Consider the following 9,569-nt stretch of genomic DNA (forward strand, 5'->3'; position numbering starts at 1 on the left):
AATAAAGCACGCTCGCATGACTGTCACTTGTTGTTCTCCCGGGGACAGTATGTTTGGCATGAAACCGGAAGGGACGTATTCCCACGAGCTCAGCTAAAAAGTCAGTCTTTTAACCTCGTGCAGAGCTCTTCCGAAAACTGCGCCCATTAAGGACAATAATTGACCGCCAAGGCCTTTCATAAGATCTTCCTTACTCAAGTACGACTCATTTCTGTTTTTGAATTCATAATTTTATTCTTTTACCGTCGACAATAAAGAATGCCCTTTCTGAATTGTCAAGTTTGTTGTAACTCAATCGAAATTCTAATAACTGATGATTAATGTGAAAGTAACTATGAAAATAGTGATTGCGGAAGTGTTTCAGGATAGGTAGTCCAATCCGCCGATGAAGGGTTAATCTTTCATTATTTCCCAAGAAATGCGAACAGAACGAATAGCATATGATTACAAGGTGTCTTTTTACATACATTTGTAGGTAAACAGAAGAGTGCGATTACGGGGGGTCTATAACTAACATCTGAGCTTTGAAAAAAATTGAACAAAATAAGAGAAATAAATTGCTTGATCAAGTATCCATCTAATAAAGATCCGTTACATAAATCTGAGGAAAACAATAGGTGATATTGCCCGCCGATACTAAAGAAGTATTTCGTTTTATTTGAAAATTCATTTTCCTGCGAGCAGAACAAAACTGACGATTCTTCTTTCGTGTTTAAAGTTCGTGTCGTTTCAAGAAAAGTAAAAATGCAAGATGTAAAATGTTCCAGATTTTCACTGAACTTACATATAATAACCTTGCAAAAGTTATGTCCATATGTTTCTAATATTTGAGAACCGTTGAAACTAATTACTTGATGATACTTATGACTACAGAGCTACAGCTCGTTGTTCCTTCAATCTTGTCAGAGGTCTTTGAAAGTGTATATCTTCTGTGACAGATATAACATTATTTTCCTCAAATTAGTGTAACGGATCTTTATGTAATAGAAAATTGATCAACAAGTTATTTCTCTTATTTTATTCTGTGCCACTGTGAAATGTGCAAACTTTGCCCTGTTGACTTTTGAAATCTTATGGATTTCATAATGGTGTTCTAGAGAGCTAACAGACATGCAACTGTGATTTCAAGCTTAACTTGATTCAGAAAACTGTATTGCATGCTATACTTTCAACATAGGAATTCCAGTCAAGAACAAATTGCCTTCTACACATTACATCTATATCAGTTTTATCATATGTCCTTGAATGCCACATGAGGCGTTAATCTTTTATCTGCAATTTGTTCTAGTAAAAGAATATCAAACCCACAACCCGTATCTATCTAAAGTGTCATTGCTCTGGTATCATCAGCAGCTACTCCAAACATTCATGAAGTACTTCTAACCTATTCCACTCCTGTGTCATTCAGCTCTGTCTTCCTTTATCCCTGTTATTTTATTTCTTCAAAATACTCACCCCAACGACATGGCGCTGCATTCTCCTCACACGGTTCGTCCTATTACGTAGTAATGCAAATGCTTCCGCAACAAAACTACATTTCTTCATATAATATTTGCTCGTATATACCCATTAGATTAAACGTACCCTGCTCTGTATACCATTGATAATTTCTTTTATCCATTCACTACCCTTTGAAGCAATATTCTTTTATGTTCAATAAACTCTATTTTCACCAGCTCCTTACTCAATAATACAATTTTTCTTATTACCATCTTCTTTACGCACTAACGCTCCCACTGAATCGGTGACACGATCCTGAATTTTGAGTAATCTTGACATACTACTACCTTTTTGCTTCTAACCTTAGCCCAGTGTTCATCTGTTTTCTCCATTACATCATTTCCTGGGTCTAAGTTAGTAGTGCAGTTACAACAGCAGTAACGTCGACATTTCTCCTCCAGGTAAAATTTCGACCAGATGATCAAATATGCATCCAGTCAGACATCTTATTATCATGCCATCAAAATTTCAGTTTAAAAGTACCCAGTTATTAACACAGACTTATCAACCATTTTCCTCGCTATTTTTCTTTCTCAAATATATTTTGGATATTCTCAGATTACCACAATTTCCGACAACCTTGCTCCTCTGGCAAGCCTATTTCTAATTATCATTATTATTATTATCCATTTCAGGAACTCTTATCTATCGAGTTCGGCATCTGCATCTCTTTGTCATCTGCCATTAAATTGAATTAACCTTTAGAAACAACTTTTTTTCAATCAGTTTGTCAGGTTTTTGAAGAGAAGACAGTTGTTCAAAAATATAAAACTCTTTTTATCCTCATAAGCTAGGATCAAACCTGTAAAGTACTGAAAAAAAAAGTTGCTAATTCAAATGTTAACAAGTATATTAGCATAACTGAAAAAAATAATGTAGTATAGTTTAAGAAAATGGTAATTTTTACATATTGTGAACATGTCATCTGTGGTATCTCACATTTTATAACTATATCAAAAGATTTTCGGCAATAAATCTCTTTTTTTATGGTCGTCTAGTTTTCAGATCACTGAGCACAGTCTATCACCTCATTTGCACTAGAAAGTTTTGCATTATTTTTTAAAAGTAAAGCATGACTTTTAAGTTTAAAAAAATTCACTTTATATAACTTACCTTCAAATTTAAGAAGGGGCATTTAAAGACATAGTTTACTGTTACTTTATTAAATATACATAAAAACTCACATAAATCACTATTTAGCAGGCCATTTAAGAATGGACATTTATTTTAAACACTCCTAACAATGCTTACATGTATACAAATTTTTTTAGCGACCAAATGGGGTTGAAGGGTTGAGATGAGATAGTTGTAACCTACTACACTGTGGCTGAATTGTTGTAGTGGCAGTGACAGTATTATACCCTGTATTGTAAACAGTTGAAGTTACATAGTTAGTGTTATAGAATGTGCTTGTCACATATTGCGTGCGAGTTTGTCCTGGAAGCTGTTGAGTAAATATGTCTGTGGGGTTATTGTGACATACTGAGTCTGTCCAGGACTAGGTTAACTACAGTTGGTACAGTTTGTTGACGGTAAATAGTGTAGGGACAACCTGTGTGGAGTAAATAGTGCTTACTACTTGTTGGGGAACAGTGATAGTTCTAGTAACATACTGGTGGTACTTGCTGTTTCTTACAACAGTTGACACCTGCTGCTGGAACTGTGTTCTTGTCAAGAAACTGTGTCTGAGTTCTGGACATGCAACTTGTTCAGAGAATATGGTAGTAGTAACTGGAATAACCTGTGTGGATGTAACGTACTGAGTCTGACCTGGTTGTGTAATTGTTTGGGTAAAAATAATTAGTTCTTGTCACATACTGAGTGCTGATAATATCTTGGCCTGGTTGTACAACAGTTGAGTAAACTGTACTGGTACTGAGTGCTATCTATAGTACGAGTTTGTCCTGGGAGCTGTTGTGTCCTTGTTACCGTCTGCGTCTGGAAAATGGTACTAATTACTTGCTGAGGTACAATCTGTGTTGATACAACAGTCCTGGTAACAGTGGTAGGTATTTGTTGTGTCCCTTTGTAACAAATTGGGTTTGGTACTGCACTTCAGTCCGGAACTCTTCACGTGTTTGTGTTACATAATTAACCTGAGGGGGGTAGAGTGACGAACTGCGTTTGAACATTATCCTGTGTCCGGGTAACTATTACTGTACTGTACTGAATCTGAGGAACGACTTGAGTGCTGACTATTTGTGAAAATATGGTTGTATAGACTTGCTGTGTCCTTACAGAAGTCTGAGTAACATATTGTACTTGGAGTATTATACACTGTTGTTGGGATGACTTGAGGGAATACTGTGTCTGAGTACGGTAGATAGTTGAAGGTACACAGTGTTCAGTAACAGGTGGCAAGTAGCCATTCCTGAAGGCTGAGATTTAGACCATTGCCGAATACTTGTCGAGATACACGACTCACATGAGCTCCTAAAGTGCAACCCAGAAAAGTTAGCAGTAATAACACCTTCATCCTGTAAGGAGAATAAAGCTTAATTCAATATTGTGTTGTGTTGATTATAAATATATTACATTAAAAGACAAACAAATATTTTATTCAACTTACCAATAGGGAACATGGTGGTTATTTTTTTTTATAATAAAGATAGTAAAATGGGCAAAGAAGTGAAAAAGTTTTTATTTCTTATATATAAATACAGAGGACTTCATCTGGATAATCACAATAAAACAGTCACTGTACAAAACTAATGACATTGAAATTGTTGCTGCTTTTGCATATTTGAGACAACAGTATTTAAAAGATTTTGATAACTAAAGAGGAAGTCTTCATTTAAACACTTAAAAACAAAAATCTTTAACCAATTGGTAAAGGATTGATGGCGTATTATAATTATAACCAGCTATGTGAGCATGTGCTACTGTTACTGTTCGTTATCCAGGTGAACTGCTGGTTATTATTCACAGTTTGATAAATAACTTATGCTGTTGTTGTTGGGTTTGAACAACTTATAGTTATTATTTGGTCTCTGCCAGAACCTGTACAATGGAGGTTTGGGTCTCTTCACGGGTCTGTACCACGGCAGATGGGGGCATTATATTGGGTGATATATACAGTCTGGATCTGTGTAAAAGGTTGACCTCTAGTTTCAAAGCGAGTAGTGTAGATGGTTGCTGGTATAGCCTGAGTTCTCACAACTTCCTGGGTAACAAACTGAGTTTGTACTACAGTCTGAATTTGTACATTGGTACTGGTGACTACCTGTTCTCTAGTGGCAACAGCATTTTCAAATCTGGTGTTAACTGAAGTGTAAGGGATTACCTGTGTTCTTGGAACAGTTCTTGTTAAGATAACATCTTGACCTCTTACAACAGTTGTTTGTACCTGTTCTTGTACCTGTGTTGATGTGATATAGCGTGTATTCCCAGGTGCTTGACTTCTGATAATAGAAGTTTGCACAACAGTCTGTACTCTAGTCCTAACAACATCCTGACCTGGGATAGTGACAACTCTAGTCTCTTGACGGAATTCAGTTCGATAATTAGTGACTGGCTGATTGATTGTTTGTATTTGGGTACGTGTGACCTCAACTGGTACCACTTGTGTCTGAATTTGGGTTTGTGTCACATAACTAAGTTGAGGGACAACTCTTGTTGTAGTAATGTAACGTGTCTGTTGGACTGGTGGACTAGGGACTGTTTGCGTTATTACCCTGTTATTGAAATATACTGATGTTTGTTGAACAATGCTTGTTTGGATCTGCGGTCTAGTTTCTACTGAGTGCTGAAGATCGTACACGGAACTACCTGTGTTTGTAGAATAGTGGTTGTCACATATTGTGTATTAGCATTGTTAACTGTCTGTACTACATAAGACGTTTGGATCCTTGTGTCATATACTTGGGAGGTGACAGGAGGGAATGGGCCAGGGCGGGTTGGAGGTAGGTATCCTCCTTGAGGAGGCCGAGGCCAATGCAAGCAGCAGCAGAAACTGTCAAATACACATTCTGCAAAGAGAAATTCCACAGATTAGAGTCAGCGGTGATTGGAAGCCCTGCATCTCAGCAACTCATTTGGGAATAAAGTCCAATCACTCATACTCCCTCTGTGCAATTTCTCCCCATTTGTTTCTGCAGTTAACGACCAGGAGGACTTTATCGCCCAGATGAGATGCAGGACACAGACTTTAAATACAATAGATAGCAGCTGGATCTAAGTAATATTGAAAGTTTCAAAGAAATTTTCTTTTTTAGTGTCAGGATTATGTCTGTGAGGAATGTACTTTCACTTTTCATCTCAGAAAAAAGCTCTATACTAAAAGCTTCATCTGAACATCTTCATGCACTTTCCTGGCTGAGACCGCTAGCACCTTATTATCCACACAATCCAACAAGGTTAAAGAACATCCTGATGCCGTACTGTGTGCAGACCATATGATTCTAAAAGGTAAGCATTGCTACTTTTACTTTCATCCTTATTGTCTGTGTTTTATTCTAATTTTATTCATTAGATAACGAAAGTTCTCAGTACAATGGATAACGTGCTGAACTATCATCAGGGTAACTTTTATGAATGAAACACCAAATGAATATCCTGAATATTGATGAAATTATTATAGTGGCACAAAGAGAGAGAGAGAGAGAGAGAGAGAGAGAGAGAGAGAGAGAGAGAGAGAGAGAGAGAGAGAGAGAGAGAGAGAGAGACTTTTTCTATATCGGAAGAGATCGTTCAAGCCTGTTAGCACAATAAAACGTTAAATATTTTATTTGTAAGACTGGACTCAACTTTTTTCCCCCCTAGGAACCAGGCTGCATCCATATTAGTGACGGCATATTTACATTGAATCAGTGAAAATTACTCATGATTATATTAAATTTGCCAAGATAGAGGCATCTCAACACCTGTAAAATAAGTCTTGTAAGTAGTAAAAGACTTACACCTTGAGGTACTGTTTTAAAATGCAGCACCTTTATGGTTTTTTTCCAATTCATATTCTCCACTGACACAAATGAGAAGCTATGTATAAATCTCCATTTTCCCCTGGTAGACTTCCCGTCAGTAGCAGAAAAAAGAAATGTGCCATCGAGGAATGTAGCATTTCGTCAGAGCACGTGACATTTAGGGCTCTCCACTGCTTCCAGAGAATCAAGGTTGCTTTCATTAAAAAAGGCACCATAGCAGTATTTCCTCACCGTCAGCGATGACGGATAACTTTACCGTGAAATCAACTACGACTCTGAACATATAGCAAAAAAAATAGAACCTTGCATTTACCTAAATTATTATTATTATTATTATTATTATTATTATTATTATTATTATTATTATTATTATTATTATGTAAATGAACGTAACGGAATGGTCTGTGGTAATATTGAGTCAATAGTTTAACGTTCATAATTTACGCATATTTTTTCATCAGTTTAAAAATGTCGGCAAAAGTACTGCGCCGTAAGCGAAGAAAGCAAAGCACACTTGAATTTAGAACTGAATGAGTCACTTATGTTACCCGGTTTCGAAACACAACATAGGAAATATGGAGGTTGTAACATCCTTCACTAAGTATCATCATCACACAGATCCGGTGTGATGACACAGGGCTTTCTCTGGAGTCTGATCACGGTAACATCAAGCTGCTCATGCTTGAGCGGAGATGAGTTCTACGCCAGATGACGTCAGAGGCATCTAAAAGCAGTGTAGGAGGATCTGCTTCTGTCTAATTTTTAGGTCTACGGAATTTCTCATTGGTGATGAGAATGATGACAATACTAGAAAATAGAGTGCGTTCATATATCTGTTTTATATTTTAAAGCATCTCTCTCTCTCTCTCTCTCTCTCTCTCTCTCTCTCTCTCTCTCTCTCTCTCTCTCTTCATTTCACTGGGACTTTACTTTGTAAAGTTTATTTGCTCTGATAGAGTGTAATCCAAATTCTACAAGATAACCGTAATGTTGAATTGCACAACAAGAAATATGTGGCATTTATGACAAGTAAATACCGACGAAATTTTAATATTTATCCTGTCATTAAATTTAGGAACGTTAAATAGGTGTTCTTACCTGAAATTACTGCTGAATTTTGTAAGAAGGAAAATATACTTGACAGTGAAGAAAAATACAACCGATAATTGATACGATACGACTAAAAATCTTATCAATAGGGATAAGAACATTGAAGTGCTAAGAATACGTCAAAGTGAGTATCATGTTTGACTTCCGGTCCGGCATAAGCTAATTCATTGACACAGAAACGTTTCCCCAAAGTGGTACTCTTCATGGAGTGTGAGGCACCTGATGGGAATGACTCATTTTTGTGTTAGAGGTTTCAAACAAATAGCCAAAGAGTATCAATGGTGAAGTTCTATCGTCTGGTGGTCATCAAAAGCAAGATAAAGCAAAGAAGGTCGTGGAGATCAAGAAGAGAATGCAAGCAAGCAATCAAACACTGGAATAGCTAGACAGCTGCTGCCATTGGCGGTGGCGCATAACAGCGATCGACGCAATGAAAGTGAAGTGAGTCCGGGGAATCTAAAGTATCAATAACAGTCACGTTCATTTTAAAGGTCTTCCATAATGTTTATTGTACACCCTAGTCATTTTGCGTTCTTTTCAATCACTGTACATATTCATCCACACTCCACACTTTTTTTCTTTTCACAAAGCACTAAATAGAATCCGACCGCTTGGTGTTGGCAGAAACCAAACAGAATGAAGCAGGTATCTAAAAACGAAGGCTTCCATACGAACCTTGTTTGCACGAGGAAAGCAGAAAAGAGATGGTACCGTCGCAGAGTGTCGAGGAACTCTGTCTGATTACTTCTCGGGACAAGAAGTGTATATATACCTCTTCTGCGGGAGAAGGGGTTGATCCAGAAGGACGCGGTGCCAGTCATGAGAGACCAGGGAGGGCCACGGCCCAAGTATACCGTAGGTCGGAGAAGGGGAGAGGAGTAAGCGTTGGAGGAGGAGCCTAGAATGGAGGATGAGGTTGCATTGGGCACACTCGGTCGACACGCGAATAGTTGAGCTTTTGTCTCTTATGTTGCCATGACCGTTCCACGAAGGACTCTTTGGAGTGCCCCTGAGACAACAGGGAGTGGCTGAAGTACCTCTGGGCAACCCTCCTTTATTAGTACAAATTGGGAATCTTCACAGTAGACTCCCTGTCACGCACCTATAGCTAAGTGAGGGTCAACACCTATTCCTCATTGACAGTTAGGCACAAAACATTTGATGATGCGGCGATATAAGAGGGTGCCTGGCATGAGTCCATAATGCCCAACCGATAAATGCTTGTGCACTTTGATGACGCGCATATGAATAAATAAGCCCAAACAGTCACTACAAACATGCACTTCTTTACCGAAAAGGTTGCAGCAACGAAAAATTCATACGGACAACGGCGTGTGTGAAAGGACTCTGAAAATAACCATTTTCTAAGATCTCAGGAATGATAATGAAAGTGCCCATTCATCTTGCATAATGAGAGAACAAGTAACGTTGCCCGTTACTTGTTTCCTTCCAATATTAATTTGCTTTTGCGGACGTTATTCATATTTGTTTTCTTTTGAAGTACGTTATTATATTCGTTATGTTTCCAAAGTATAACTAATGACAGAGAGAGAGAGAGAGAGAGAGAGAGAGAGAGAGAGAGAGAGAGAGAGAGAGAGAGAGATTTAACATTGAAGAAGAGCCATGGCAGGTGATGTTTTTCGTTCATACCACATAAACAGCTACGTGTCATAAACGCCAATTAAGCGACGAAAAATGCGCGCGCAGGTTCCCGTACTGCGAAATTGAGCCTTCAGCATCATTTGCACCAAAAGAGGCCGTGTGTGTTGTGAATCCTTCGGTGTGTCATTGGAACACAGTGACTGTAGCACTGCCATCACTTTCATCATAAATCGAAAAGTTGACGTGGGTGGTGTTACAGCAACCGCTGGTGAGGTTCTGATGTCACACTGAAGCACACGGGAGATGCGAGGGGTGGCAGGGTGAGGGGGTTGGGGGCTGAGGGGCAAAGTTCCCAAAGGCAATGAGAGGGGCTTTCCGCTGAGAACTCCACAGCAATTAAAGAGGAATAATGAGGTAATGGTTTACACGCGAGGG

General features: G+C 38.3%; 2 pseudogenes; both read right to left on the bottom strand.

The window, feature by feature from the left end:
• Positions 1-2,767: 2,767 nt before the first annotated feature.
• LOC136841860 (uncharacterized) lies at positions 2,768-8,363 on the bottom strand (annotated as a pseudogene).
• Positions 4,480-6,705, bottom strand: LOC136841696 (uncharacterized; annotated as a pseudogene).
• Positions 8,364-9,569: the final 1,206 nt, after the last annotated feature.

This window comes from Macrobrachium rosenbergii, chromosome 1 (assembly GCF_040412425.1).
Source record: "Macrobrachium rosenbergii isolate ZJJX-2024 chromosome 1, ASM4041242v1, whole genome shotgun sequence".
Taxonomy (NCBI): domain Eukaryota; kingdom Metazoa; phylum Arthropoda; class Malacostraca; order Decapoda; family Palaemonidae; genus Macrobrachium; species Macrobrachium rosenbergii.